A 26,026-nucleotide genomic window follows, 5' to 3' on the forward strand; every position below is an offset into this window, starting at 1 on the left:
GTAAGTTATAATATAGGCTAAGACTGAGCAAGCAGATTGGGTGATATAAAGTCAACCTAATGGGAATCTCTGAGGTAGCTGTCTAGAACAATAAATCCAAACTTCAGGAAAGTCACATTCTAGCACCTGGAAGAAAACAAGGTGGGTGTGATCAAGGTGGAGATGTTAGAAGAATTAATATAGTGAAGGAAAAAAATACTTGAATTTAGGCATCAGACATACCTCAGCTTGCATTTTAGTTCTGAAATTTACTAGTTATATGGCCTTAGACAAGTTATCTCTCTAAGCTTTGGTTTCTTCTTTGTAAAATGAGCATAATAATGGTATGGACCACAGAGGGCTATTGTTAAGAAATTGATAATATTCATAAAGTTCTTAGAGGGGTTCTTGGCATACAAGAAGTGCTCGATAAATATGGGGATATCAGGGAAAATGTTCCCCCAAATTTTAATAGTAATATCTCTTAGTAGTGAGATTTGTAGAATTCTTTACTTTACTTCCTCCTTTAATTGTTTTATCTCTTGAATGGACTTTTTTTAATTTCAGTTGTTAACATGAAGTGTTATATTAGTTTCAGTACAACATACTGATTCAACAATTCCATACATCACCCAGTGCTCATCACAAGTGCACTCCTTAATCCACATCACCTATTTTACCCAACCCCCTCCTTAATCCCCATTGCCTACTTTACCCTACTTTACCCACCCACTTCCCCTCTGGTAACCATCAGTTTGTTCCCTACAGCTAAGAGTCTGTTTCTTGGTTTGCCTCTCTATTTTTCCCTTTGCTTGTTTTTTTGTTTTGTTTCTTAAATTCCACATATGAGTGAAATCATATGGTATTGGACTTTCTCTGGCTGACTTATTTTGCTTAGCATTATACTCTCTAGCTCCATCCATGTTGTTGCAAATGACAAGATTAGATTATTTTTAATGGCTGAATAATATTCCATTGTGTATATATAGCACACCTTCTTTATCCATTCATCTATCAATGGACATTTGGTCTCCTTCCATATCTTGGCTATTATAAATAATGCTGCTATAAATATAGTGGTGCATGTATCTCTTTAAATTCGTGTTTTTGCACTTTGGGGGTAAATATCCAGTAGTGATCACTGGATTGGGGGGATAGTTCTATTTTTAACTTTTTGAGGGACCTCCACACTGTTTTCCACAGTGGCTGTACCAGTTTGCATTCCCACTAACAGTGCAACAGGGTTCCTTTTTTTCCACATCCTCACCAACACTTGTTGTTTCTTGTATTGCTGATTTTAGCCATTCTGATAAATATGAGGTGATATCTCACTGTAGTTTTGATTTGCATTTCCCTGATGATGAGTGATGTTGAGTATCTTTTCATTGGAATGGACTTTTTAAATAACATCTTATTTTGAACTAGTTTAAGACTCACAAGAAATTGCAAAATTATAGAGTTCCTGTACACCTTTCACCCAGTCTCTACCAATGTTAATATCTTACATAACCATAATACACATCAAAACCAGAATGTTAGCATTGCTACAATACTATTAACTAAGGTACAGACTTTATTTGAAGTTCACCAGTTTTTATATGTACTTTTTTGGCATACAGTTCTATAAAATTTTATCACATGTATAGATTTGGGTAACCATCATCACAATCAGGACACAGAACTGTTCATTGGGCTTTTTAAAATGACACTGTAGCATGTTTTCCTTCTTTAAAAATACAGTATTATAACTGTAAGATTATAATATTTTTCTTCTCTTTTAAAATATTCCTACCAAAACTTATAAGATGAAGGAAAAACAAAAACAGAAGTTTATAGCTATAAATACCTACATTAGGAAAAAAGAAAGATCTTAAATAAACCACCTAATATTACACTTCAAGGAACTAGAAAAAGAAAAACAAACTAAGCCCAAAGTTAGCAGAAGGAAAAAAATAATAAAGATTAAAGCAGAAAGATATGAAATAGAGAATAGAAAGCAATAGAAAAGATTACAAAACTAAGAGTTGGTTTATTGAAAAGATAAAGAAAATTAACAGACTTTTAGCTAGACTAACCAAGAAAATAAGAGAAATCAAATAAATAAAATCAGAAATGAAACACATTACAACTGATACTATACAAGTACAAAGGATCATAAGAGACTACTATGAACAATTATAAACCAACAAATTGGACAACCTAAGAGAAATAAGTAAATTCTTAGAAATATGCAACCTAGAAAGATTGACTCATAAAGAAATAGAAATTCTGAACATACCATTTATGACTAAGAAAATTGAAACAGTAATCCAAAACCTCCCAACAAAGAAAAGCTCAGAACCAGATGGCTTCACAGGTGAATTCTAACAAATATCTAAAGAAGAAATAACATAAATTTTTCTCAAACTCTTTCAAAAAATTGAAGAGGAGGGAACACTCTCAAACATATTGTATGAGACCAGCAGGACCCTGATTCCAAAGCCAAATAAGGACAGTATGAGAAAAAAAACTACCAACCAACATCCCTGATGAATACATGTAAAAATTCTCAACAAAATATTAGCAAACCAAATTCAACAGCATATTAAAAGGACATATGCCAGAAAATAAAAATTAAAATAAAAAAAATAACAAAAGGATCATATGCCATGATCCAGTGGGATTTATCTCTTGGATACAAGGATGATTCAACATATACAAATCAATAGATGAGATACATTACATTAAAAGAATGAAAGATAAAAATCATATGATTCAGTCGATGCAGAAAAAGCATATGACAAAATTCATCATTCTTTCATGATAAAAAAGTGGGTACTGAAGGAACATACCTCAATATAATAAAGACTGTATATGACAAACCCACAACTAACACCATACACAGTGGTAAAAGGATGAAAGCTTTCCTCTAAGATCAGGAACAAGACAGGGTATCTATCCACTTTCACCATTTTTATTCACCATAACACTAAAAGTCCTAGTCAGAGTGATTAGGCAAGAAAAAGAAATAAAAGGCATCCAAGTTGAAAGGAAAAAGTAAAATTGTCTCTATTTGCATATGACATGCTATTATATATAGAAAACTCTAAAGACTACACCAAAAAACTTAGAACTAATACATGAATTCCATAAAGCTGCAGGATATAAAATCAACAAACAAAAATCAATTGTGTTTCTATACACTAATAACAAAGTATCAAAAAAGATTAAAAAAAAAATCCAGGGGCACCTGACTGGTTCAGTCAGAGGAGCATGAGACTCTTTATCTCAGGGTTGTGAGTTCAAGCCCCCATGTTGGGTGTAGAGAATGCTTAAAAATAAAATCTTTTTTAAAAAAAGAAAATAATCCAATTTACAATAGCATCAAAAACAATAAAGTACTTAGGAATAAATTGAACCAAGGAGGTAAAAGATCTCACTGAAAACTACAAGACTTTGATAAAAGAAATTGAAGAAGACTCAGATTAATGGGAATATATCCTGTGTTCATGGATCAGAAGAACTAATATTGTTAAAATGTCCATATTATCCAAAGTCATCTATAGATTCAATGCAATCCCTATCAAAATCACAATATTTTTCACAGAAAAAAACACAATCTCAAAGTTTTATGGAAATAAACAAAAATAGCCAAAGCAATCCTAAGAAAGAAAAAGAAAGCTGGAGGCATCATACTTCCTGATTTCAAACGATATTACAAAGCTACAGTAATCAAAACAGTATGGTACTAGCATAAAAACAAACACATAGACCAATGGAACAAAATTGAGAGCCCAGAAATAAACCCATATAGATATGGTCAACTAATATTTGACAAGGGAGCCAAAAATACTCAATGGGGAAAAGACAGTCTCTTCAACAAATGGTGTGGAGAAAACTGGATATTTACCTGCACAAGAATGAAATTAGACCCTTATCTTACACCACTCATAAAAATTAACTTGAAATGGATTAAAGACTTAAACATAAGATTTGAAATCATAAAACTCCTACAAAAAAACAGGGGGAAAGCTTCTTGGCATAAGTCTTGGCAAAGATTTTTTTTGATATGACAACAAAAGCACAAGCAACTAAATGAAAAATCAACAAGTGGGACTACATTAAACTCAGAAGCTTCTGCACAGCAAAAGAAACAGGCAACATAATTGAAAAGGCAACCTATGGAAGGGAACAAAATATTTGCAAACCATATACATGATAAGACATTAATGTCCAAAACATATAAGGAATTCCTACAACTCAACTGCAAACAAAATAAAACTAAAACAAAAAATAATACAATTTTAAAAATGGGCAAAGGACCTGGATAGACATTTTTCCAGGGAAAATATACAAATAACCAACAGGTACAAGAAAAGATACCCAACATCACTAATTCATCAAGGAAATGCAAATCAAAACTATAAAATATCATCTCATAAATGTTAGAGTGGCAATAAACAAAAAGAGGCAAAAAATGTTGACAAGGATGTGGAGAAAAGGGAACCCTCATGCACTGTTGGTGGGAATGTAAATTGGTACAGCCACTAGGAAAACACTATGGAGGTTCCTCAAAAAATTAAAAAAAGAACTACCCTATGATCCAGCAATCCCATTTCTGTGTATATGTCCAAAGAAAAGATCATTATCTCAAAGACTTATCAACACCCCCATGTCTATTGCAGAATTATTTACAATAGCCAAAACACGGAAATAAACTAAGTGACCATCAGTGGATGAATGGATTAAGAATATGTAACATATATATAGTGCAGTATTATTATCCATAAAAAAGAAATCCTGCCATTTGTAATAATATTGATGGACCTTGAGGGCAACATGGTAAGCAAAATAAGTCAGAGAAAGACATATATTATATGATCTCACTTAAATGTGGAATCTTTAAAAAAAAAAAAAAAAGAACTCAGAAACAGGTGATTACCAGCACTGGGGAGGACATGACATGTGATGGTGGTCAAGAAATACAAACTCCCGGTTAGAAGATGAGTAAATTCTGGGGATGTAATGTAAAGCATTGTGACTATAGTTAACAATACAGTATTGTATACTTGAAAGTTGCTAAGAGAGTAGATCTTAAATGTTCTCACCATATACAAAAAAAATGGTAACTATATGAGGTGATGGATGTGTTAACTAACCTTATTGTGGTAATCATTTTATAATATATATGTATATCAAATTATCACATTGTATTCCTTAAGCATACACACTGTAATATGAACATTATATCTCACTAAAGCTGGAGAAATTCTTCCATGGGTATCTAGTATATTCGAAAGTTAAAAAGGTGGTCTGATTGCTGTTGCTAGGACTTCTAGTACTATGTTGAACAATAATGGTGAGAGTGGGCATCCTTGTCGTGTTCCTGATCTTAAGGGAAAAGCTCTCAGCTTTTCCCCATTGAGGATGATATTAGCTGTGGGTTTTTCATAGATGGATTTTATGAACTTAAGGAATATTCCCTCTATCCCTATACTCTGAAGAGTTTTAATCAAGAAAGGATGCTGTCTTTGGTCAAATGCTTTCTCTGCATCAATTGAGAGGACAATATGGTTCTTCTCTCTCCTCTTATTAATGTGCTCTCACATTGATTTGTGAATGCTGAACCACCCTTACATCCCGGGAATAAATCCCACTTGGTCGTGGTGGATGATCCTTTTAATGTATTGTTGGATCCTATTAGCTAGGATTTTGTTGAGGATTTTGGAATCCATATTCATCAGGGATATTGGTCTGAAATTCTCCTTTTTGATGGGGTCTTTGCCTGCCTTGGGGATTAAGGTAATGCTGGCCTCATAAAATGAGTCTGGAAGCTTCCCTTCTGTTTCTATTTTTTTGAAACAGCTTCAGGAGAATGGGTATTATTTCTTCTTTGAATGTTCGGTAGAATTCCCCAGGGAATCCATCAGGCCCTGGATTCTTGTTTTTTAGGAGGTTTTTGATCACTGCTTCAATCTCGTTATTGGTTATTGGCCTATTCAGGTTGTCAATTTCTTCCTGTTTCAGTCTTGGCAGCTTACAGGTTTCCAGGAAGGCCTCCATTTCATCCAGATTGCTCAATTTATTGGCATACAGTTGTTGATAATAATTCCTAATAATTGTTTCTATTTCCTTGGTGTTAATTGTGATCTCTCCCCTTTCATTCATAATTTTATTAATTTGGGTCCTTTCTCTTTTCTTTTGGATAAGTCTGGCCAGTGGTTTATCGATCTTATTAATTCTTTCAAAGAACAAGCTTCTAGTTTCGTTGATCTGCTCTACTGTGTTTCTGGTTTCTAATTCATTGATCTCTGCTCTAATCTTAATTATTTCTCTTCTAATGTGTGGCTTAGGCATCGTTTGTTGTTTTTCTCTAGTTCTTTAAGGTGTCAAGTTAGTTGGTGAATTCGGGATTTTTCTATTTTTTTGAGTGAGGCTTGGATGGCTATGTATTTCCCCCTTAGGACTGCCTTTGCAGTATCCCATAGGTTTTAGATTGATGTGTTTTCGTTCTCATTGATTTCCATGAATTGTTTAAGTTCTTCTTTGACTTCCTGGTTGACCCAAACATTCTTGAGCAGAGTGTTCTTTAGCTTCCAAATGTTTGAATTTCTGCCAAATTTTTTCTTGTGATTGAGTTCCAGCTTTAAAGCATTATGGTCTGAGAATATGCAGGGAATAATCTCAATCTTTTGGTATCGGTTGAGACCTGATTTGTGACCCAGTATGTGGTCTATTCTGGAGAAAGTTCCATGTGCAATAGAGAAGAGTGTGTATTCTGTTGTTTAAGGGTGGAATGTTTTGTATATATCTATGAGGTCCATCTGGTCCAGTGTGTCATTCAAAGCTCTTGTTTCTTTGTTGATTTTCTACTTAGATGATCTATCTGTCTGTTGCTCAGAGTGGAGTATTTAGGTCTCCTACAATTAACGTATTGTTATCAATATGACTCCTTATTTTGGTTAACAGTTGGCTTATGTAGATGGCTGCTCCCATGTTGGGGGCGTAAATGTTTACAATTGTTAGATCATCTTGTTGAATAGACCCTTTAAGAATGATATAGTGTCCTTCTGTGTCTCTAACTACAGTCTTTAGCTTAAAATCTAATTTGTCTGATATAAGAATTGCTACCCCAGCTTTCTTTTGAGGTCCACTGGCATGGAAGATGGATCTCCATCCCTTCACTTTCAGTCTGGATGTATCTTTAGGCTCAAAATGAGTCTCTTGTAGACAGCATATGGATGGGTCCTGTCTTTTTATCCAATCTGCAACCCTGAGCCATTTTATGGAAGCATTTAGGCCATTCACGTTGAGAGTGATTATTGAAAGATATGAATTAATTGTCATCATGTTGCCTGTGGAGACGTTTTTCTTATAGATTGTCCCTGTAAATTTCTGTTGTATATCACTCTTGTGGGCTTTCTCCTTTTATAGAACCCCCCTTAATATTTCTTGCAGGGCCGGCTTAGTGGTCACATATTCTTTCCATTTCTGCTGGTCTTGGAAGCTCTGCAACTCTCCATCCACTCTAAATGACAAGCCTTGTCAATATGGGAATATTTCAGGGTGTTGGAAACTAAAGATAAAGGTTTCTAATAGAAGTACCTTTGATTAAAAGGGGGGGAAAAGTACCTTTGGTTAAAAGGCTGTTTTTTATGGCCTTTCAAATTCAGTTTCTCACGTGCACATCTCTCAGCAGCCAGCCAACTTTAACCTGCCTCCTAAACCTGACAGAAAGAAAAGTCAAAGAATGGAGGCAGATAAGATGCTTTAGACTACTGTTAGTTAATGTATAATCTGGGAGCTTCACCTTGGAGCTTGTTGGAAATGAAGAATCTCAGGCCCCACCCAGAACAACTGAATCAGAATATTTACTTTAACAACATCTGCTGGTGATCATTATGCACATTAAAGTCTGAAATGTGCTGTTCTAGGGATATGGCAAAATTAGAAAAAGGAATATATTTTTAAGCATATTTATTTCTTCATCAGAATGAAGGACCAATAAGACAATGAAAACAAGAGAGGAAACATCAGCTGATAAAAGATTTGAAGAAATAGTTTAGAAGACAGAAAGTAGATGAAAGAGTGGTCACTGATTTGACAAAGTAGAGAAGCTCATGACCTAAAACATGCAGAGAGGGGATTTTAATGAAAAGATGCCTGAAAAGATTCACAGAACCCAGGAGATGCTCAAATCTTAGAGGTATCATTTCTGGCAATGTGTAGGAATGGAGTTCTGGGGTAAAAATAGGGATAGATCGAAAATGTATATATGGAATAATCAAAGTTTGCCCCCTACAACACACACACACACACACACACACACACACACACACACACTACTCCTCACACTCACAGAACATCCTCAGCCAGAACCTACTCTATAAGCCAGAAGCCAATGGAAATTTATTAACTGGTAAAGCTGAACTTAAAAATCTTAGGAATCAGGGACAGCAAGAAAGATGATGGGTGAGGGTAAATACAAAGTTGAATGTAAGTTGAAATGCTGCATATGAAATGGTCAGACACCCATGCATACCCCTTCCTCTATACTGTGGTCGGAAAGCCTTAGAACCAAATTAATAACCTCAGGCAAGTAATTGAAAGAGTGATCTCTGGAGAAAAATGGCTTAAAAGAAAAGACCTCTACATAGTAACAGTTTGGGTCCCCAGTGAACTACCTGAACAATCAGGAGTAAACTTCTCCAGACTGTATACCCTGCCCATATACACAAAGCCCCCATTCAGCTTTTATGTATCAAACCTACATATGAGCAGGTAACCAATCATCATCATATCACTGAGAAAAGCCTTCAACATATGAGAAAAGCAAAAATAAACAGAAAGAAAGAAATTCAAGAAAATAATTCAGAGAATAGGAAAAAGGCTACAAAATATGAGAAAGCATGCCTTCCATGAAATAAACATAAAATGTTATGAAAAAAATCAGGAAAAAAAGTTAAAAACTTAAAAAATTAAACCTTAATGAGAATTAATATAATTCATTTTTTACATAAAATCAATACATATGGCTTAATAAAATAAAAATTCAATAGAAAATTAGAAATAAAATCACAGAAAATTCCCTAAAAGTAGGACAAAAATGAATGGGAGTCAGAAAATAGAAAAAATTAGTGTCCTCCAGAATCAATCCAAGAGAACTAATATCCAACTAATCAATGTTAGGTCCTGAAAAAAAAGAGTAGAGAAAGTAAAGAAGAAATTTTCAAAGAAATGCCATAAGAGAATTTCCCAGACCTGAAAAACATGAGTATCCAGATTAAAAGTGTTCACAAAAGTTCCAACAAAATGAATGTTAAAAGATTTGCCTATACCAAGGCACAGCACTGAAACTTCAGAAAAGTCCCAGGATGATACCTGTAGAGTAGGCTAAGGGACTAGCCAGTCCAGACAGGAAAAAGAAAGCAAAGGACCTCAAGGAAAAGAAATTTTTAGGGAAAAAAGCCTTATGGTAAATGAGTTAATATGATGGAATATTTGAGAGAAGAGAAAAGGACAGGTGGTAGGCACATTTGATGGAACAACTTGGAAAAAATTAAAGAATACTACTTATTATAATAATATAAACACTGATACCAGTTTAATGAAAAAAATGGTGACATGACTCTATTGAAAAGATGATGAAAATGAGGTAAAATATATGAGAAAGCTAAATCCTTATCTACCACCACAACAAAATCAATAGATATATTAAATTTTTTAAGTCAATAAGTAGTGGAGTGACCATATTGTCTAGAAACATGGAAGGAAATAATAGAAGAAACAGCTAAAAATATTGAAAGTGGTTGCTTCCAAAGAGTCAGACCCAGGCATATGTAAGGAAGGGGTAGGGGACTGCAGACTTTTATCATAAATGCCTTAACTTTTTAAACTATGTAAATAAGTTACTTTGATTTTTTTAAAAATAACATACTTCTGCTTCTTGGAATTTGGAGTAGAAATATTTTTCCTTATTCTCTCCACTAAGAACAACTAAAAACCCTGGAAATTATATATAAAACAAGCATAGGAAGACTCTTGAAGGTGGAGAAAAAAAGACAGACCAGCTAGGGACTTCAGTTGCTGAGGAACAACATGGTTGTAAATTCCTCCAGTTTTCTTTTTGCTTAATATATCTCAGACTTAGAGATGAAGAATCTAGCAACCAAGAAACACCAGTGGGTGCAGACAAAAAGAAAGCACAAGTTAAAGACTGCTTTCACTAGTCCAAGGACCTGGAAAGCCTAGCAATGGTAAACTTTTAGACAATTAGCATTATACTCTAGTCGAACACCACAGAAAACAGTAGCCCCACATTTACCCATGCCAGCAAAGGCTGAATGGGAAACAGGCACCCACTCTTGCTGCCCAAAACCTCCATTGGGTCATACCAGAGAAGACCATGTAAGGAGTAGGAACTTCATCACTCCTGGGCAATAATGAGGCCCCCAATAGTAGAAATCACCTGAGCAGCCTAGACTTCCACACACCCCCAGAAGTAACAAGGTGACCTCCACACTGATGGAGGTGATGTTAGAGAAAGCTGAGAGTCAGATTTTTCACCATTGTCCAACATAAATGAAACCTTCCCAAAACTTGTAGTATTAGGGAAAGTCAGATGTGGAGCAGTAACAAGACATATCTACCCTTCCCAGCCAGGGAGTCATCAATGGAGGCCTAGTGAGGAGATGGAAATCTTACTCTTGACCAGCAGTAATGAAGATTCCCCCATTCTTGGCTGTCAATTGAGGGTGAACAGGGAATATAGACTTCTACCCCAACCTGGAAATAATGAGGTGAAATCCCTTTTATCCTGCTAAATCAGTATCCAAAAAGGCCAGCTAAAATAGGTTTAAATAAGATCCAGAGCCTAATATAATAGCCAAAATGTCCAAACTTCAATTGAAAATTACTTAGCATACAAGGAACCAAGAAGATCTCAAACTGAATGAAAAAAAAGACAAAATAAATGGTAACACCAAGATGACATAGATGTATGTTAGAATTATCTGACAAATATTATAAACCATCATCATAATCATGCTTCAATAGGCAATTATAAAGACACTTGAAGCAAACGAAAAAATAGAGAAACTCAGGAAAAAATAGAAAGTCTCAACAAAGGAATAGAAGATATAAAGAACAAAATGTAAATTTTAGAACTAAAAAATAAAATCACCAAAATATAAAGCTCTGTTGATGGTCCCAACAGCAGAATGGAGGGGATAGAGGAAAGAATCAGTGACCTAGAAGACAGAACAACAGAAATTACCCAATCTGAACAACAGTGAGAAAATATAGTGAAAAATAATACACAAAGATGCACTGACTTGTGGGACTATAACAAGACATCTAGTATTTGTGTCATTGGAGTCCTGGAAGGAGAGAAGAGAGAGGGTGGGTCTGAAAAAATGCTCAAAGAAATAATGGCTGAAAAGTTCCCAAATGTCATAAAAGATATAAATGTACAAGTTCAAGAAGTTAAGTGAATTCCAAAAATTGTAAATGCAAAGAAGTCCACACCAACACACATCATAGTCAAACTTCTTAAACTAAATTCAAAGAAAATAAATATTGAAAGCAGTGAAAGGTAATGATTCCTTATCTATAGGGGGACAACAATTTGAATAATAGCAGACTTCTCATCAGAAACCATGAATGCCAAAATAAAGTAGCACAATATCTTTCAAGTGCTGAAACAAAAACTATCACTCCAGAATTCTATATCCAGCAAAAATATCCTCAGGAATGAAGGGGAAATCAAGACATTCTCAGATGCAGAAAAACTAAGAAAATTTATCATGAGCAGAACTACCCATAAGAATGGCTAAAGGAAGTTCTCTAAACACATAGAAAATGGTAAAAAGAAGGAACCTTGGACATCAAGAAGAGAAAGAACATGGTAACCAAAAATATGGGTATATACAATAGGTTTTCCTTCTCTTGAATCTTCTAAATTATGTTTTATGGTTGATGCAAAAATTATAACATTGTCTGATGTGGTTCTAAACATATGTAGAGAAAATATTTCAAACAATCATTTTAAATGGGAAGGGTAAAGGGACATAAAGGGAGCTAAGGTTTCTATACTTTGTTCAAACTAGTAAAATGATGACACATGTGATAAGTTATATATATGTATATAAATGTAATACCAAAAACAAACATAAAAATCCTATACGAAAAGATAAACTCAAAACCACTATAGATAAATCAAAGTGGAATTCTAAAAAATGTTCAAGTAATCCACAGGAAAATGAAATAAATAAAATATATAAATCAAAAATAGGTAACAAATAGAAAACAAAAAATAAAATGGCAGATTTAAATCCTAACATATCAATAATTTACAATGGTCTAAATACAACAATTAAAAGACAGATTAGCAGAGTGAATTTAAAAACATGATCCGACTTCTGGGGGGGAGGAGTTAAGATAGCAGGAGAGTACAGGACCCTAAGTTTGTCTGGTTCCTTGAATTCAGCTAGATAGTTATCAAATCATTCTGAACACCTGAGAAATCAATTGAAGTTCTGAGAAAAGAAATGCTGTAATTCTTAAAGTAGAAAAGTGACCACTTTTTGGAAGGTAGAAGGTGCAGAGACTTGAATTCTAGGTGATATATCTGAGGATATGGCAGCGGGGAGAGAGTCTGCTTAAGGAGACTACTGCAAAATATTATAAGCAGCAGAGCACCAAACTGGAACTTTAAGAAGTCTGCTACAGTGGGGTACATACTTGGCTTAAAGTTGCTGAGATGGTGAAGTGGGGTGGAATGCCAGGTGTGACAGCATGGTCTTAGGATCCCTGGGGTCTCAAGAAGGATAGGTGTTGCCTTAGAGCAGCAGAGCTCCCAGGCATTAGAGTGGGGAAGCCAGCAATTTTAGGTGCCAGCTTTCTACTCTATGTTGCCATAAACTGTGAACCACTACACAGTTGTGCAACTGCTTTCTGGGAAGGGGCCCAGCAAAAGGCAGAAGCGTGGTGAGACCCCTCTTGCTCCCCTGGGAGGAACAGCATGGGTCCATGCTTCAGGAGTTCCTAAAATTTGGAGTTTTGAAACTCAGTCACATGCCTGAGATAAAAAACACTCGGTCCCAGGCTGGGTGAACACAGAGTTCTGACGGAAACCAGGGAGACAAGAGTGACTGACTGCTTTTCTATGAGGGCTTACTAAAGAGTGGGGGGACATAAACTTTCAGCTCCAGGGCTAGAGAGTGGGGCACTACCATATTCATCCTGCCTATCAGTGCTGAAAGTCCATCAGGGAGCAAAACAGCACCACATAGTGGAATCCAGAGCCACTTACACTGAGCCTAGCCCCCTGGAAAGGGAGGCATGTTTCCACAAGGACCAGGGCACCTGAGAATCAGAGCAATAGGCCCCTCCCCCAGAAGACAAGCACATACAACTGGCTTGCACCAAGTTTACTGACCATAGAGGGCTGCAAAGCTTCAGCTCTTGGGGAAAACAGTATATAGCATTCTTTGTATTTTTGTTCTTTAGTCTTTCACTATTATTTGTTCAGTTATTTTCTTATTGTTAATTCTTAATTTATTCTTTTTAATTTGTATTTTTATGTATATATTATATAGATACACATATATATTTGTTTACTTTCATTGTATTTTATTATATATATGCATATATATAAATTTTTCTTTCATTCTTATTTTGGGATCTAGTTTCTTTCAACATGTAGACCAAAACACACCCAGGATCTAGTTTTTTGTTTTGTTTTGTTTTTCTGTTGTCATTGTTGTTTTTACCTTTTCTTTCTTCCTTTCTTTTCTGGACAAAATGATAAGATGGAGAAATTCACCCCAAAAGAAAGAACAGGAGGTAGTACTCACTGTCAGGGATTTAATCAATAGGGATATAAGTAAGATGTCTGCACTAAAATTTAAAACAACGATTATAAAGATACTATCTGGGCTTGAAAAAAGCATAGAAGACACTAGAGAATCCCTTACTGTAAAAATAAAAGAACTAAAATCTAGCCAGGCTGAAATTAAAAAATGCTATTAATGAGATGCAGTCCCAAGTGGAGGAAATAAAAATGAGGATGAATGAAGCAGAAGAGAGGATCAGTGATATAGATGATAAAGTGATAGAAAATAAAGAAGCTGAAGAGAGAAAGGAAATTATTAGATCAAATTATTAGATAGAAGGGAGACTTAGAGAACTCAGCAATTCCATAAAGCAAAATAATATCCATATGATAGGGGTCCCAGAAGATGAGGAGTGGGAGAAAGGGGCAGAAGGTTTATTTGACCAAATTATAGCTGAGAAATTCCCTAATCTGGGAAAGGAAATAGGCATTCAAGTCCAGGAGGCACAGAGAACCCACCTCAATATCAATAAAAATAGGTTAACACCTACACATAATAGCGAAGCTTGCAAATTTCAAAGATAAAAAGAAAATGCTGAAAGTAGCTCAAGACAAGAGATCCTTAACTTACAAGGGTAGACACCTAAGGCTGGCAGCCAACCCATCCACAGAGATCTGGCAGGCCAGAAAGGACTGGCATGATATATTCAACATGCTAAATGGAAAAAACATGCAGCCAAGACTACTTTATCCAGCAAGGCTGTCAATCAGAATAGGAGAGATAAAGAGTTTCCAGGATAAACAAAAACTAAAGGAATCTGTGAACACTAAACCACCCAGCAAGAAATATTAAAGGGGATCCTTTGAGTGGAGAGAGAGCCCAAAAGTAACAAAAACCAGAAAGAAACAATCTACAGGAACAGTGACTTTACAGGTAATACAATGGCACTAAATTCATATCTTTCAATAATTACTCTGAATGTAAATGGACTAAATGCTCCAATCCAAAGACATAGGGTATCAGAATGGATAAAAAACAAAACAAAAACAAAAACAAGACCCATTGATACGCTCCTTACAAGAGACTCATTTTAGATCCAAGGACTCCTCCAGATGGAAAGTGAGGGGGTGGAGAACCATCTATCATGCTAATGGACATCAAAAGAAAGGTGGAGTAGCCATCCTTACATCAGGCAAAATAGATTTCAAGCCAAAGACTGTAATAAGAGATGAAGAAGGACACTATGTCATAATAAAAGGACCTATCCAACAAGAAGATCTAAATATTGTAAATATTTAGGCCCCTAACTTGGGAGCAGCTAAATATATAAACCAATTAATAACAAAATTAAAAAAAAACTCATTGTTAATAATACAATAATAGTAGGGGACTTTAACACACCACTCACAGCAATGGACAGATCTAAGCAGAAGATCAATAAGGAAACAATGGCTTTGAATGACACACTGGACCAGATGGACTTCACAGATATATTCAGAGCACTTCATCCTAAAGCAGCAGAATATGCATTCTCCTTGAGTGCACATGGAACATTCTCCAGAATAGATCACATACTGGTCACAAATCAGGTCTCAACTGGTACAAAAAGAATGAGATCATACCATGCATATTTTCAGACCACAACACTATGAAACTTGAAGTCAACCACAAAAAAAAAATTTGGAAGGACCACAAATACATGGAGTTTAAAAACATCCTCTAAAGAATGAATGAGTCAACCAGGAAATTAAAGAAGAATTTTAAAAAATACATGGAAACAAATGAAAATGAAAATATGACAGTTCAAGACCTTTGGGATGCAACAAAGGTGGTCCTAAGAGGGAAGTATACAGCAATACAGGCCTTCCTCAAGAAACAAGAAAAGCCTCAAACATACAACTTAACCTTATACTTAAAGGAGCTGGAAAAAGAACAGCAAATAAAGCCTAAATCCAGCAAGAGAAAAATAATAATAAAGATTAGTGCAAAAATCAATGATATAGAAATTAAAAAAAAAAAAACAGTAGAACAGATCAATGAAACTAGAAGCAGGTTCCTTGAAATAATTAATAAAATTGATAAACCCCTAGCCAGACTTATCAAAAAGAGAAGAGAAAGGACCCAAATAAATAAAATCACGAATGAGAGAGGAGAGATCACAACCAACACCAAAGAAATACAAACAATTATAAGAGAATATTATGATCAATTATATGCCAAAAAATTAGGCAATCTGGAAGAAATGGATGCATTCCTAGAAATATATAAACTACCAAAATTGAAACAGGAATAAATAGAAAACCTGAACAGACCCATAACCAACAAAGAAGTTAAATCAGTAATCAAAAATCTCCCAACAAGAGTCTAGGGCTAGATGGCTTCCCAGAGGAATTCTACCAAGTATTTAAAGAAGAATTAATACCTATTCTTCTGAAACTGTTCCAAATAATAGAAACGGAAGGAAAACTTCCAAACTCATTCTATGAGGCCAGTATTACCTTGATCCCAAAACCAGAGAGAGACCCTACTAAAAAGGAGAATTAGACCAATATCCCTGATGAACATAAATGCAAAAATTCTCACCAAGATATTAGCTAACAGGATCCAACAGTACATTAGAAGGATTATTCACCATGACCAAGTGGGACTTATTCCGGGGTGCAGGGTGGTTCAACATCCACAAATCAATAAATGTGGTACACTACATTAATAAAAGAAAGGGGGCGCCTGGGTGGCTCACTTGGTTGAGCAACTGCCTTCGGCTCAGGTCATGATCCTGGAGTCCCGGGATCGAGTCCCGCATCGGGCTCCCTGCTCAGCAGGGAGTCTGCTTCTCCCTCTGACCCTCCTCCATCTCATGTGTGCTCTCTCTCTCTCTCTCTCTCTCTCAAATAAATGAATAAATGAAATCTTTTTTAAAAAAAAGGATAAGAACCATATGAACTTCTAAGTAGATGCAGAAAAAGCATTTGACAAAATACAGCATTGTTTCTTGATAAAAACTCTTTGCAGTGTAGGGATAGAACATAAGTCACTATCATAAAATCCATATATGAAAGACCCACAGTGAATATCATTCTCAGTGGGGAAAAACTAAGCTTTTCCCCTAAGGTCAGGAATACAGCAGGGATGTCCACTCTCACCACTGTTGTTCAACAGAGTACTAGAAATCCTAGCCTCAGCAATCAGACAACAAAAAGAAATAAAAGGTATCCAAATGAGCAGTGAAGAAGTCAAACTTTCACTCTTTGCAGATGACATGATACTCTATGTAGAAAACTCAAAAGACCACCAAAATATTGCTAGAACTGATAGAGGAATTCATCAAAGTCATAGGATATAAAATCAGTGCACATACTGGGTATTTACCCCAAAGATACAAATGTAGGGATCCGAAGGGGTACGTGCACCCCTATGTTTATAGCAGCAATGTCCACAATACCCAAACAGTGGAAAGAGCCAAGATGTCCATCGACAGATGAATGGATAAAGAAGATGTGGTATATATATACAATGGAATATTATGCAGCCATCAAAAGGAATGAAATCTTGCCATTTGCAACGACATGGATGGAACTGGAGGGTATTACGCTGAGCGAAATAAGTCAATCAGAGAAAGACATGTATCATATTACCTGAATTCTGAATCTCAGGAAACAAACTGAGGGTTGCTGGAGTGGTGGGGGGTGGGAGGGATGGGGTGGCTGCGTGATAGACACTGGGGAGGGTATGTGCTATGGTGAGCGCTGTGAAGTGTGCAACACTGTTGAATCACAGACCTGTACCTCTGAAGCAAATAATACATTATATGTTAAAAAAAAGAAGAAGAAGAAGAAGAAGATAGCAGGAGGGGAAGAATGAAGGGGGGGTAATCGGAGGGGGAGACGAACCATGAGAGACTATGGACTCTGAGAAAAAAATTGAGGGTTCTAGAAGGGAGGGGGGTGGGGGGATGGGCTAGCCTGGTGATGGGTATTAAAGAGGGCACATTCTGCATGGAGCACTGGGTGTTATACACAAACAATGAATCATGGAACACTACATCAAAAACTAACGATGTAATGTATGGTGATTAACATAACATAATAAAAAAAAAAAGAGGCTTGGGGAAAGATGGCAGAGGAATAGGTGACCCTATTTCAACTGGTCCCCGGAATTGAGCTGGGTATCTACCAGACCACTCTGAGCACCCACGAAACCAGCCTGAGATGTAAGAAGATCTGGATCTCTACAAACAGAATATTGCAGGTGGTTGGTTTTGAGGTACGAAGTGGGGAGCCGTGATTCCGCGGGCAGATATCGGAGGATAAACAGCAGCAGGAGGGTGTCTGGCCCTGGGGAATCCTACAACACCGGTGAGTGACAGCCTCATGCACTGGGGACCGGGCATAGACTCACAGACCGGTAGCAGCGGGGAAAGGACTTTAGGGCAGCCCCCAGGGGGGAAACCCGGAGCAGTGGGGTCGCGCGCATGCACACGTGCATGGTCTGGGAGTGGCTGGCGGTTTTAGAAGCACAAAGGGCAGAGATGTGCCCCTACCTGGAGGCAAGACTAGGAGCACTGTGGAGGGGCACACAACCCAGGACGCTGCAGTTTATAGCAGCACAGAGAGAAACGGAGACGGTGTGGCCTAGAGAGGTCACTGAAGAACAGACTGCGATCTTTCTGCACTGAGGCAGAGGGTTGGAAACGGTCTCTTCTGCTCTGACTCGCATAAGAGACGTGGAAAGCCTCCAGGGAAAGGTGCCAGAGAACAAAAGCCCCAAAGACTGATTCCTGCTGAGCCCATCCCCCACCACAGGGGGGGCAGGGCAACTCTGCCTGAACAGGGATGCCTGAGTAACAGCGTGGCAGGCCCCTCCCCCAGAAGACAGGCTGGAAAAACAAGAGGCCAGCAACCCTAAGGTCCCAAGAAAACAGGTCCATCTTGCTTGGGTTCTGCTCAATAATTTGGACTCTATACATTCCCTCAAACACCCATCAACAGAATGACTAGGAGGAGGAGCCCCCAAAATGGAAAAGACTCAGAGATTATGACTTATGCCGCAGATTTACAAATGGATGCAGACATAACCAAGATGTCAGACATGGAATTCAGGCTAGCAATTGTGAAGACAATGGCTAGAATGGAGAAATCAATTAATGGCAACATAGAGTCTTTAAGGGCAGAAATGAAAGCTGAATTGGCAGAACTTAAAAATGCTATCAGTGAGATCCAATCCAATCTAGATAATCTAACAGCTAGGGTAACTGAGGCCAAAGAGCAAATAAGTGACCTGGAAGACAATATAATAGATAAAAAGGGAAAAGAGGAGGCCAGGGAAAAACAACTCAGAATCCATGAAAATAGAATCAGAGAAATAAGTGACACCATGAAGCATTCCAATGTCAGAATCATTGGAATCCCGGAGGGAGTGGAGAGAGAGAGAGGACTAGAAGATGTATTTGAGCAAATCATAGCTGAGAACTTCCCTAATCTGGGGAATGAAACAAACATTCAAGTCCTAGAGGCAGAGAGGACCCCTCCTATGATCAAGGAAAACAGGCCAACACCCCAGCATGTAATAGTAAAACTTGCAAATCTTAGAACCAAGGAAACCATCTTAAGGGCAGTTAGGGGGAAGAGATTCCTCACGTACAGAGGGAGGAACTTCAGAATAACGTCAGACCTATCCACAGAGACCTGGCAAGCCAGAAAGGCCTGGCAAGACATATTCAGGATACTAAATGAGAAGAACATGCAGCCAAGAATACTTTATCTGGCAAGGCTTTCATTTAGAATGGATGGAGAGATGCAGAGTTTCCAAGACCGACAGAAACTGAAAGAATATGTGACCACTAAGACGGCCCTGCAAGAAATATTAAGGGGGGTTCTATAAAAGGAGAAAGCCCACAAGAGTGATATACAACAGAAATTTACAGGGACAATCTATAAGAAAAACGTCTTCACAGGCAACATGATGACAATTAATTCATATCTTTCAATAATCATTCTCAACGTGAATGGCCTAAACGCTCCCATAAAAGGGCACAGGGTTGCAGATTGGATAAAAAGACAGGACCCATCCATATGCTGTCTACAAGAGACTCATTTTGAGCCTAAAGATACATCCAGACTGAAAGTGAAGGGATGGAGATCCATCTTCCATGCCAGCGGACCTCAAAAGAAAGCTGGGGTAGCAATTCTTATATCAGACAAATTAGATTTTAGGGTAAAGACTGTAATTAGAGACACAGAAGGACACTATATCATTCTTAAAGGGTCTATCCAACAAGAAGATCTAACAATTGTAAATATCTATGCCGCCAACATGGGAGCAGCCATCTACATAAGCCAACTATTAACCAAAATAAGGAGTCATATTGATAACAATACGTTAATTGTAGGAGACCTAAATACTCCATTCTCAGCAATGCACAGATCATCTAAGCAGAAAATCAACAAGGAAACAAGAGCTTTGAATGATACATTGGACCAGATGGACCTCATAGATATTTACAGAACATTCCACCCTAAAACAACAGAATACTCATTCTTCTTGAGCGTACACGGAACTTTCTCCAGAAGAGACCACATACTGGGTCACAAATCAGGTCTCAACCGATACCAAAAGATTGAGATTTTTCCCTGCATATTCTCAGACAAGAATGCTCTAAAACTGGAACTCAATCACAAGAAAAAATTTGGCAGAAATTCAAACACTTGGAAGCTAAAGACCACTCTGCTCAAGAATGTTTGGGTCAACCAGAAAATCAAAGAAGAACTTAAACAATTCATGGAAATCAATGAGAACGAAAACACATCAATCTAAAACCTATGGGATACTGCAAAGGCAGTCCTAAGGGGGAAATACATAGCCATCCAAGCCTCACTCAAAAAAATAGAAAAATCCCAAATTCACCAACTAACTCTACACCTTAAAGAACTAGAGAAACTAGAGAAAAAGCAACAAATGATGCCTAAGCCACACATTAGAAGAAAAATAATTAAGATTAGAGCAGAGATCAATGAATTAGAAAACAGAAACACAGTAGAGCAGATCAACAAAACTAGATATTGGTTCTTTGAAAGAATTAATAAGATCAGTAAACCACTGGCCAGACTTACCCAAAAGAAAAGAGAAAGGACCCAAATTAATAAAATTATGAATGAAAGGGGAGAGATCACGATTAACACCAAAGAAATAGAAACAATTCTTAGAAATTATTATCAACAAATATATGCCAATAAACTGAGCAATCTGGATGAAATGGAGGCCTTCCTGGAAACGTATAAGCTGCCAAGACTGAAACAGGAAGAAACTGACACCCTGAATAGGCCAATAACCAGTAACGAGATTGAAGCAGTGATCAAAAACCTCCCAAAAAACAAGAATCCAGGGTCTGATGGATTCCCTGGGGAATTCTACCAAACATTCAAAGAAGAAATAATACCTATTCTACTGAAGCTGTTTCAAAAAATAAAACAGAAGGAAAACTTCCAAACTCATTCTATGAGGCCAGCATTACCTTAATCCCCAAACCAGGCAAAGACCCCATCAAAAAGGAGAATTTCAGACTGATATCCCTGATGAATATGGATTCCAAAATCATCAACAAAATCCTAGCTAATAGGATCCAACAATCCATTAATAGGATCATCCACCACAACCAAGTGGGATTTATCCCCGGTATGCAAGGGTGGGTCAACATTCACAAATCAATCAATGTGATAGAACACATCAATAAGATGAGTGAGAAGAACCATATGGTCCTCTCAATTGATGCAGAAAAAGCATTTGACAAAATACAACATCCTTTCCTGATTAAAACTCTTCAGAGTATAGGGATAGAGGGAACATTCCTCAAGTTCATAAAATCCATCTATGAAAAACCCACAGTGAATACCATCCTCAATGGGGAAAAGCTGAGAGCCTTTCCCTTAAGATCAGGAACACGTCAAGGATGCCCACTCTCGCCACTACTGTTCAACATAGTACTAGAAGTCCTAGCAACAGCAATCAGACAAGAAAAAGAAATAAAAGGTATTCAAATTGGCAAAGAAGAATTCAAATTCTCTCTTTTCGCAGACGACATGATACTTTTTGTGGAAAACCCAAAAGACCCCACCCCCAAATTCCTAGAACTCATCCAGGAATTCAGTAATGTGGCAGGATACAAAATCAATGTACAGATATCAGCTGCTTTCTTATACACTAACAACACAACTGTAGAAAGAGAAATTAGAGAAACGATTCCATTTACAATAGCACCAAAAACCGTAAGATACCTCGGAATAAACCTAACGAAAGAGGTAAAGGATCTATACTCTAGGAACTACAAAACACTCATGAAAGAAATTGAAGAAGACACAAAAAGATGGAAAAATATTCCATGCTCCTGGATCGGAAGAATAAACATTGTGAAAATGTCTATGCTACCCAGAGCATTCTATACCTTCAATGCCATCCCGATCAAAATTCCAATGACATTTTTCAAAGTGCTGGAACAAACAATCCTAAAATTTCTATGGAATCAGAAAAGACCCCAAATCGCCAAGGAAATGTTGAAAAAGAAAAACAAAGCTGGGGGCATCACGTTGCCCGATTTCAAGCTCTATTACAAAGCTGTGATCACCGAGACAGCACGGTACTGGCACAAAAACAGACATATAGACCAATGGAACAGAATAGAGAACCCAGATATGGACCCTCAACTCTATGGTCAAATAATCTTTGACAAAGCAGGAAAAAACATGCAATGGAAAAAAGACAGGCTCTTCAATAAATGGTGCTGGGAAAATTGGACAGCCACATGCAGAATGAAACTCCACCATTCTCTAACACCATTCACAAAGATAAACTCAAAGTGGATGAAAGACCTCAATGTGAGACAGGAATCCATCAAAATCCTAGAGGAGAACATAGGTAGTAACCTCTTTGACATCGCCCACAGCAACTTCTTTCAAGATACATCTCCAAAAGCTAGTGAAACAAAAGCAAAAATGAACTTTTGGGACTTCATCAAGATAAAAAGCTTCTGCACAGCAAAGGAAACAGTCAACAAAACAAAGAGGCAACCCACAAAATGGAAGAAGATATTTGCAAATGACACTACAGATAAAGGGCTGGTATCCAAGATCTAGAAAGAACTTCTCAAACTCAACACCCAAAAAACAAATAATCAAGTCAAAAAGTGTGCAGAAGATATGAAAAGACACTTCTCTGAAGAGGACATACAAATGGCTAACAGACACATGAAAAAAATGTTCATCATCATTAGCCATCAGGGAAATCCTAATCAAAATCACATTGAGATACCACCTTACACCAGTTAGAATGGCAAACATGGACAGGGAAAGAAACAACAAATGTTGGAGAGGTTGTGGAGAAAGGGGATCCCTCTTACACTGTTGGTGGGAATGCAAGTTGGTACAGCCACTTTGGAAAACAGTGTGGAGGTGCCTCAAAAAATTAAAAATAGAGCTACCCTATGACCCAGCAATTGTACTCCTGGGTGTTTACCCCAAAGACACAGATGTAGTGAAAAGAAGGGCCATATGCACCCCAATGTTCATAGCAGCAATGTCCGCAATAGCCAAACTGTGGAAAGAGCCGAGATGCCCTTCAACAGATGAATGGATAAAGAAGATGTGATACATATATACAATGGAATATTACTCAGCCATCAGAAAGGAGGAATACCCAACTTTTACATCAACATGGATGGGACTGGAGGAGATTATGCTAAGTGAAAGAAGTCAAGCAGAGAAAATCAATTATCATATGGTTTCACTTATTTGTGGAACATAAGGAATAGCATGGAGGACATTAGGAGAAGGAAGGGAAAAATGGGGGGGGAATTGGAGGGAGAGATGAACTATGAGAGACTATGAACTCTGAGAAATAAACAGGGTTTTAGAGGGGAGGGGGAAGGGGGGATTGGTTAGCCCAGTGATGGGTATTAAGGAGGGCACGAACTGCATGGAGCACTGGGTGTTATATGAAAACAATGGATCGTGGATCACCACATCAAAAACTAATGATGTATTGTATGGTGACTAACATAACATAATAAAATTTATAAATAAATAAATAAATAAATAAATAAATAAATAAATAAATAAAATAAAATCAGTGCACACAAGTCAGTTGCATTTCTATACACTGACAATGAGGAAGAGGAACGAGAAATCAAGGAATCGATCCCATTTACAATTGCACCAAAAACCATTAGATACCTAGGAATAAACCTAACCAAAGAGGTAAAAGATCTGTACTCTGAAAACTAAAGAACTTATGAAAGAAACTGAAGAAGACACAAAGGAATGGAAAAACATTCCATGCTCATGGATTGGAAGAACAAATACTTTTAAAACGTCTATGTAACCCTAAGCAATCTACACATTCAATGCAATCACTATCAAAATACCATCAGCATTTTTCACAGAGCTGGAACAAACAATCCTAAAATTTGTATGGAAACAGAAAAGACCCTGAATAGCCAAAGGAATTTTAAAAAAGAAAACCAAAGCTGGAGGCATCACAGTTCCAGAGTTCAAGCTGTAATCATCAAGACAGTATGATTCTGGCAGAAAAACAGACACAAAGAACAATGGAACAGAATAGCTGGACCCTCAACCCTATGGTCAACTAATCTTTGACAAAGCAGGAAAGAATATCCAATGGAAAAAAGACAGTCTCTTCAACAAATGGTGTTGGAAAAACTGGACAGCCACATGCAGAAGAATGAAACTGGACCACTTTCTTACACCATACACAAAAATAAACTAAAAATCGTTGAAAGACCTAAATATGAGACAGGAATCCATCAAAATACTAGAGGGGAACACAGGCAGCAACCTCTTTGACCTCAGCCACAGCAACTTCTTACTGGACATGTCTCCAAAGGCAAGGGAAACAAAAGCAAAGTGAACTATTGGGACTTCATCAGGATAAAAAGCTTTTTTTTTTTTTAATTTTCTTTTTATTTATTCATGAAAGTCAGAGAGAGAGAGAGAGGCAGAGGCAGAGGGAGAGAAGCAGGCTCCCCGCCCAGCAGGGAGCCCGATGCGGGACTGGATCCCAGAACCCCGGGATCATGGCCTGAGCTGAAGGCAGACGCTTAACCATCTGAGCCACCCAGGCGCCCCCAGGATAAAAAGCTTTTGCACAGCAATGGAAACAGTCAACAAAACTAAAAGGCAACCTACAGAATGGAAGAAGATATTTGCAAATGACTTACCAGATAAAGGGCTGGTATCCAGAATCTATAAAGAACTCATCAGATTCAACACCCAAAAAACAAATAATCCAGTCAAGAAATGGACAGAAGGCATGAACAGACATTTCTCCAAAGAAGACATCCAAATGGCTACAGACACATGAAAAAATGCTCAACATCACTTATCATCAGAGAACTACAAATCAAAACCACAATGAGATACCACCTCACACCAGTCAGAATGGCTAAAATTAACAAGTCAGGAAACAACAGATGTTGGTGAGGATACATAGAAAGGGGAGCCCTGTTATACTGTTGGTGGGAATGCAAGCTGGTGCAGACACTCTGGAAAACAGTACTGAGATTTCACAAAAAGTTAAAAATAGAAATACTTACAACCCAGCAATTGCTCTACTAGCAATTTGTCCAAAGAATACAAACATAGTGATTTGAAGGGGCACATGCCCCACAATGTTTATAGCAGCAATGTCCACAATAGCCGAAATATGGAAAGAGCCCAGGTATCCATTGACAGATGAATGGATACAGAAGATGTGGTATATATATACAATGGAATATTACTCAGCCATAAAAAAAGAATGAAATCTTGCCATTTGCAATGATGTGGATGGAACGAGAGTGTATTGTGCTAAGCGAAATAAGGCAGTCAGTGAAAGACAAATGCCATATTATTCCATTCATATGTGGAACTTAAGAAACAAAATGGATGGACATAGGGAAAGGAAAGGAAAAATAAAATAAGATGAAAACAGAAAGGGAGGCAAACCGTATGAGACTCTTAACTGTAGGAAACAAACTAAGGGTTGCTGCAGGGGAGGCTGGTGGGGGGATGGGGCAAATGGGTGATGGGCATTAAGGAGGGCAATTGATGTAATGAGCACTGAGTGTTATATGCAACTGATGAATCACTAAATTCTACCCCTGAATCTATTAATACACTATATGTTACTTAAATTGAATTTAAATTAAAAATTCTAAAAAATAAAAATTTTTAAAAATAAAATAAAAA

The 26,026-nt window shown here is 37.2% G+C and overlaps 1 protein-coding gene and 1 pseudogene across 6 annotated transcripts in view; one reads left to right on the top strand and one right to left on the bottom strand.

The window, feature by feature from the left end:
* The window catches only part of SMARCA1 (SWI/SNF related, matrix associated, actin dependent regulator of chromatin, subfamily a, member 1), a 786,408-nt gene that overhangs the window by 566,157 nt on the left and 194,225 nt on the right, over nucleotides 1–26,026 (bottom strand). The window lies entirely within an intron of this gene.
* The window catches only part of LOC123843251 (protein Mpv17-like), a 29,547-nt pseudogene that overhangs the window by 817 nt on the left and 2,704 nt on the right, over nucleotides 1–26,026 (top strand).

Source organism: Mirounga angustirostris, unplaced genomic scaffold (assembly GCF_029215605.1).
Source record: "Mirounga angustirostris isolate CCGP_5_RB_7025 unplaced genomic scaffold, mMirAng1.0.hap1 SCAF_11, whole genome shotgun sequence".
NCBI classification, from domain to species: Eukaryota; Metazoa; Chordata; class Mammalia; order Carnivora; family Phocidae; genus Mirounga; species Mirounga angustirostris.